This window comes from Nicotiana sylvestris, chromosome 2, assembly GCF_000393655.2.
Source record: "Nicotiana sylvestris chromosome 2, ASM39365v2, whole genome shotgun sequence".
NCBI classification, from domain to species: Eukaryota; Viridiplantae; Streptophyta; class Magnoliopsida; order Solanales; family Solanaceae; genus Nicotiana; species Nicotiana sylvestris.
Genome location: NC_091058.1, coordinates 58,998,745 through 59,006,454, shown reverse-complemented (window position 1 = coordinate 59,006,454; position 7,710 = coordinate 58,998,745). Strand labels below are relative to the sequence as shown.

Here is a 7,710-nt window from a genome sequence, read left to right as displayed (position 1 = left end):
TATATGAATGACTCTTACTATTCACAAATGACTCTTCATGAACGACCTTTACTGTTCATGAATATGACTTGTACTATTTACTTTATGACTTTTTACATTGTCTATTTGCAATAGTTGTCTTCTTCCTTTGTCTTTAGGGTGATATCTTCATTCCAGTTGTACTTCTGGTACATGATTATCTTCTCCGTTGCATTTTGAACATATATGATTTTGGTATTTGTGCTCTACTAATTTGCAGTGTCTTGTCAATAATTCATTGGAAATAAATCCTTTCTTTAGTGCTCTTGTAGTTGGTTGTATCTCTGGTTTTAGTAATGATAAAATCCATTTTTGGACTTCATCCATATCTCCTTGTCGTAGTTATCTTGAATTCGCATATATCATTAGTTCTAAAATAGTAGTCGGAATTCGCTTCTGAGTGAGCTTCCTTCCTTATGCTCTGGTCTGACCTTCACGAACAACTTTCTTTCAGCTACCAACTTCAAAGCTTGATCTCATCTCTCTTCTTTTGAAAGTTTAGTACTATTATTGTTGGCATGGAAGGAGTTCATCTTGAATTGCCAGTACAGTGATAGGAGGTCTTCCTCACCTGTTCTAGTGACATAGGCCCGATCTCTTGAGTAGTAGCTCCAGATAGCATTTTCTTGTAAATAATTGTTGGCTAGTTCTTTGATAATAGTTGTTATTCCAAGTATTCTTTTGTTGGCGTAAAACCTGGTATCTCGATTTTTGGTATTTCTGGTTGTTGTTCTATTTCTTCTGGTATTATCATATCTCGTGTCAATCCTATTTTTACAACCTGTATAATAGGTTTTATTTCATCGTATAGTATCTCAGTTGGTGTTGTATAAAATTTTATAAAAAATAGGTTTCCTTTTGTAATTCTTTTAAATGTAATAAATGCTTTATATAGTTCCGGTATTCCACTTATCTATTCTCCATCATAGGTATATACCGTGCTAAGTAATCCGTAATTGTAACATGTTTTTACTAAATTGGCTTTAGTTTTTGGCTGTGCAATAAGTCTATTATATCCTTGGAGTTTTTGGGTTATATAGTCCTGTGTTAGATCTGTTGTAGTAATTGCTCTAGGGTTAAGGTTTAGAAATGTTTGGATTTTGTATATATTTTCAATATAGGTCTAGGTAATATGGTTATATATTTTTTTATTTTGGTGTAGGATGTTGGCATAGGTTGAGGTTTGTGGTGTCGTAACTATTGTTTCTTTTGGCCTTTTCGGAGTAATTGGTTTATCAAATATGTTGTTTAAATTGACATTGGTATGTGACTTCTTGTTAACTTGTTTACTTGTACCGGCAGCTGTATATAAGCAAACTTTGTTATGGGTTTTTTGGAGTTTCCCAACGTCTCCTTCTAACTCTGGAAGTTTTGAGTCTTCCGATCGATTTAGCTCCGCATCTTTATAGTCATGCTGCTGACTTGGCTGGCTTTTCTCTAGCTGTTATAATCTTTTTCCCATATCATCCATATGTAAAGATAGAGTAGTAAGGATTGCAAATAAATCTTTTATTTCTTGGCTTTCATCAGTTTGGGTACCTTTGTCTTGATAGGTAGTCTGCAATAATATTTTTGTCAGTCCTTATTACTTCAATTGTAAATGTAAAATTTTGTATATTTAATACAAGCCTTCTTATTTCCTTCGTAGTTACTGAATCTTGTACTTTCCGTGTTATCCACCATTTTACTTGTGTATTATCTGTTCTTACAATAAACTTGTTATGAACGATATATGGCTCAAATGCTAACAAACATTTATATAATCCAAATAGTTCTTTCCTATTTATCTCCCATTTTAATTGTTGTTCCGTGTATGATCCTGAATAATATCTACAATGGTGTTCAATTTTTTCATTATCATATTTATATTTTAGAACTCCTCCATAGCTGTGGTCACTAGAATCAGTTTCTACTATGTATGTGAACTGTCTTTTTTCATCTGGAAAATATAGTTTTGGTAATTTTTTACACATATTTTTGATCTTCTTTATATGTATTTTATCTTTTTCGTCAAAATGGTATTCTACATCCTTTTTTAATTTTTTCTGTAATGGTTTTAAGTTTTCTGCTAATTTAAGGATATATTCCCTTACTTGGTTAACTAATCCTAAAAATGATTGTAACTTCTTTTTCGTATCAAGTGTTTCGTTTAAGTTAATTATTATTTGTACTATATGAGTTTGGATTTTTATTCCATTTTTATCTATTTGTATACCTAAGAATTCTATTTGATTTTTCATTACTTCTACTTTCTTTACCATTTCTTTTCCTAACATTAAGTTTAGGTTATTTCCTATTTTCTTGTATCTTCTTCCTAAGTTGGAAAATATTATTGTTATTTTTAATCCTTCTGGATTTTCATATGTTTTCCCTTCTAGTGCGAACTCTTCTTTATTCATTTTTTATTTTTAAGATAGTAAATATATTTGTATTCTGTTTTAGGTATTGTATCAATTAATCCAGATAGCCTAGCTTTGTCTATTTTTGTAATACTTAGGTATTCATATTCTAGGTATGGTTTCTTTAGTTTCTTTCTTATTTTCCTTGATTTTTTAGTTATTTTAATATGCATGTTTTCGGTAATTAACTCATTGTTTATGGATATTTAGATAGAGTAGTAGGGATTGCAAATAAATCTTTTGTTTCTTGGCTTTCATCAGTTTGAGTACCTTTGTCTTGATAGGTAGTCTGCAATAACATTTTTGTCAGTCCTTATTACTTCAATTGTAAATGTAAAATTTTGTATGTTTAATACAAGCCTTCTTATTTCCTTCGTAGTTACTGAATCTTGTACTTTCCGTGTTATCCACCATTTTACTTGTGTATTATCTGTTCTTATAATAAACTTGTAATAAACGATAAATGGCTCAAATGCTAACAAACATTTATATAATCCAAATAGTTCTTTCCTATTTATCTCCCATTTTAATTGTGGTTCCGTGTATGATCCTGAATAATATCTACAATGGTGTTCAATTTTTTCATTATCATATTTATATTTTAGAACTCCTCCATAGCTGTGGTCACTAGAATCAGTTTCTACTATGTATGTGAACTGTCTTTTTTCATCTGGAAAATATAGTTTTGGTAATTTTTTACACATATTTTTGATCTTCCTTATATGTATTTTATCGTTTTCGTCAAAATGGTATTCTACATCCTTTTTAAATTTTTTCTGTAATGGTTTTAAGTTTTCTGCTAATTTAGGGATATATTCCCTTACTTGGTTAACTAATCCTAAAAATGATTGTAACTTCTTTTTCGTATCAAGTGTTTCGTTTAAGTTAATTATTTTTTGTACTATATGAGTTTGCATTTTTATTCCATTTTTATCTATTTGTATACCTAAGAATTCTATTTGATTTTTCATTACTTCTGCTTTCTTTTTACTTAAACTAATTCCTGATATTTCTACAATGTGTATGAATTTTTCTAGTAGTTTTATATGTTCGTTCTCTGTTCTAGAATATAACAGTATATCATCTATATATATTATACAATTTTCTAATTGGTTAAAGTAGTTATCCATAAAATATTGGTATCTACCTGGTGCATTTTTATATCCAAATGGTAATACGTTCCATCAGCCCTTTGTGACTGTCAAATGGCCTGCTCTGCTATGCTTGTCCGTGCACCTCCCACCCATCACCAAACAGCCACCAAATGTGCTACCTGCAACACACACAGCAAACCTTGAGGCCAGGAGAAGGGGGAGGACTATCATCGGAACGGTCGCCGGAAAACAGTGCTTGCCCGAGAACTAGCGGTATGCCGAGGCAAGGTTTGAAGAAAGGGGAAACACAGGGGGGTGTGACTGGGCCGGAAAAGCAGAAGATAGCTTGCGTCGGTGGGTCGGCGGTCGCCGGTCTAGCTGCTACTAGGGTTAAACGAAAGGGAAAGGAAGAGAGAGATTCGGGAGAGAGAATGGAGAAATTTATTGACATGATGAAGAGATTATCAATCAATGTTCCTTTGGTGGAAGCTATTGAGAAAATGTCGGGTTACACCAAGTTCATGAAAGATTTGGTGATTAAAAGATATCCATGGATTGTGAAACCGTCAAAATTACTCATCAAGTAAGTGCAATTGTGCACTCGATGGCTCCAAATCTTGAAAATCCCAGCACTTCACCATTCCATGTACCATTGGGAGTGCAGATTTTGCAAAGGCATTGTGCGATTTGGGAGCAAGTATAAATTTGATGCCTTACTCCGTGTTCAAAACTTTGGGTATTGGTCAACCGATGGCTACTTCAATGAGGTTGCAAATGGTGGATATAACAATGAAGAGGTCGCTTGGTATTATCGATGATGTTCTTGTTCGGGTGGACAAGTTTATCTTACATGCTGACTTTGTGATTTTGGACTGTGAGGTCGATTATGAGGTTCCGATCATATTGGGAAGACCTTTTGTCACGCCCCATACTTGGGAGGCGTGGCTGGCACCCGGTGACACACTGGCCCGAGCGAACCAATCTGAAACTCATTCATTAGTTTTGTAACTGTCATGGTCCAACATGGCCACAACTCGTAATGTACAATTGTAAGTGGACAACATTGTATCACTGAACCATTTTTCTTAAAACATGAATACATATGGGTCGTCAAGTCCTCTGACATACTGTACAAAATGAACCTCTGTTTACAATGCCTCTAATATTATTCAACATTAAATATGACAGGGTACTGTCCTACCCATAATTATTTAGCAAAACTCTGACACGATGACTCATAGACTTGGTTGTACTTCGAAAGAGGTGGAGTCTTTCCGATTATTCGTTAAATGCAATCTCGTCTACTATGAGGGTTTGTCAAACTGATTATCTATACCTGCTGCCATGAATGCAGCATCCCCACCAAAAGGACGTCAGTAAGAATAATGTACTGAATATGTAAGGCAGTATACTGAAAACTGAAACTGAAATAATAATATAATAACTGCAAGTAGCTGGAAGTTAAAGATAATTTGAAGATATTCTTACATGCTGACATTGACTCAACTCTCTCAATATAGTAAGTAAAATAGTTGTCCGGCCCTATAAGGTTCGGTATATATAAAACTGCTCTGCCATAGTAGGCTCGCTCATAGGCGCTCGGCCATACTAGGCTCTGTATCTCGACCAACTGGGCTTGCTCATAAGGGTTACTACGACTTATCCAAATATTAAAGTACGAGATGTAACATAAATAACATAAACATCCTTTTCTCAAAATAATAATCAAGGTTTAAAGGGAAGTATGCCCCAATAATTTAAAGAAAAAAATAATTTATTTTATTGAACCTTGGTTACTAACTACATGCTAGTCAATTGGTAAAGCATGTTTAGACAAGTATTGATACAAACAATTCACAGCTGATAATAACCATGTATTTGGATTAAGACATAATCCACTAGAGCAACTTATTCTGATGATAACTTTCTTATTTTACACTGGTTAGTATACTCAATCGTCATAACTCATCATTTTGCCGACAAATTATCTTTCACTCAATTACTACAAGAAGAATGGATAAACAGAAGTTGTACTAAACATAAACAAAATGTTCAATAACTCCAAATATAAAATTATTTGTGAAGCAAATATAACACGACTTGGAAGATGTAAGGAGTCGAACTACAATTTCAGGAACACCGTCATCTTAACCCAGTGCTTAATAAAGGTCTACTTAGGCAACTTGTCATCCAATATTCATGCTACCAAAGAGATGAATAAGGAAAGCAAAAGAAATGAGTAACTATAAAACTACATCATTTGAGAAGACAAAAATCAAATTTCGATGATGCCATGCATTAAGTAAACCATATGCTAAGGGTGACGAGCAGATCATAAAATGATCAGACGTTTAAATGTAAAGACCAATATAAATGCAAAATATTGATTGAAGGTGAGAAGGAGAACTAGTTTGCTAATGAGAATAACTTATAGAGAAGTTAGAAAATGAAAAGGAAGGTAGAAATCATATCTTGGATCTCTTTCACATACCATCAGTTGTATTAAAAATATCTTGCTTTTGGTTTTGGCAAATATGTCAACATGTCTGGTATACATTCTTCATTTAGAAAAGACGAAAATCCAATCAATCTATAAATTCACCTTACTGCCAAATTAGATGGTTATTCCACTTTATCCTCAATTATCAAAGCTAGTCAGCAAGTCAACTGCAGAAATACAAATCAACACTCTCCAAACTTGACAATAATAATAAAGCCCTATATCTGGACCATATTCACTACTCCTCCCGAGAAGCTTGAACATTCTAAGGAATCAACTTTTTAATAAACTCACTAACTGATGCATGCTATGCGCGGATCTTCTGTTAAGTTGCCACCTTTCTATTTAATTCAATAGTCACACTATTGGCATGGAAGGGCTGCCACTTAATTTAATTTTTGGGGGATTTAAACTTTATCCAATAATCAATTAGGTAATATCCTGCTACCCGATATTTAATCAACTACCCAGTAACTAAAAATTATCTCAAATTACTTAAAATACTACTCAGTTGTAATACACTTTATACACCTTACTATAATATACTTTACAATCGTGATCATATGGTGCCATATAAAATTAATGCATACATTATTATTTTATTAAAATATCCAAGTCAAAAAAAGCACATATTTTCTTTATTTCTAATTTTTCTAATCTCATATAGAGAGTAAAAAATTTCGTATGCTTAATTCTTAAAATGGTAAAAAGATAACATTCTTTTCTTGTGCAAAAAAATAATTTCTATATTTACAATAAAGAAAATCTCATAAGCTTTCTCATATTTTGTGTATAATTAAAAGTAGTAATATTAATAACTATATAAAATCATATATTTTTTCAAACTATTTTACAAAAATATTCCACTCAAAATACCATATCAAACGCATATAATGGTGTTAATGTTGTTAAATTTACTGGTTGTAACATCCTTCCCCCTTTAGAACATTCGTCCTCGAATTTTAATTCTTGAAGATCTGCAAAATTTTCACTAGGGTCTCCTCTGTAAATTAAACTAAAACCCAAACTATATATGAAGTCTTGACTATTCACAACCTTTTGTACTTGAGTATCTCGTATCTTCTTTACCTTTACCTTACTTACCTTTCAATCTCGCATCGTATCCTTTGTTTCTTTCGTAACCTCCCTTCAACATAGGTGAAAATTACGCATTAAAGCTCTACTGTGATACCTAAACCTCTGGTGCATACAAAATCTGACGACAACATCATACTGACTTCTCACGGCTCAACTCTATGGCATGATCTGGAATCAAAAGAATAGTAACTTTTTCTAAATGCCCAATAGCCTCTCAATTATAAATGTGGCGCGCAACATACCCATAAGTGACACTCTACTAGGCACGGCTTTGTAGACTCCCTAGGACATGAACTGTTCTGATACCACTTTGTCACGCCCTAACATTGGGAGGCGTGGCTGGCACCCGGTGCAGCACTGGCCCGAGCGAACCAATCTGAAACTCATTCATTCCTTTTGTAACTGTCATGGGCCAACATGGCCACAACTCGTAATGTACAATTGTAAGTGAACAACATTGTACCACCGAACCATTTTTATTAAAACATGAATACATATGGGTCGTCAAGGCCTCTGACATACTATACAAAATAAACCTCTATCTACAAAGCCTCTAAGATTATTCGACATTAAATAAGACAGGTTACCGGCCTACCCATAA

The 7,710-nt window shown here is 33.4% G+C and overlaps 1 pseudogene; it reads right to left on the bottom strand.

Annotated features, from left to right (window-relative positions):
- Positions 1-494: 494 nt before the first annotated feature.
- On the bottom strand, positions 495-3,573 carry LOC138884956 (uncharacterized; annotated as a pseudogene).
- Positions 3,574-7,710: the final 4,137 nt, after the last annotated feature.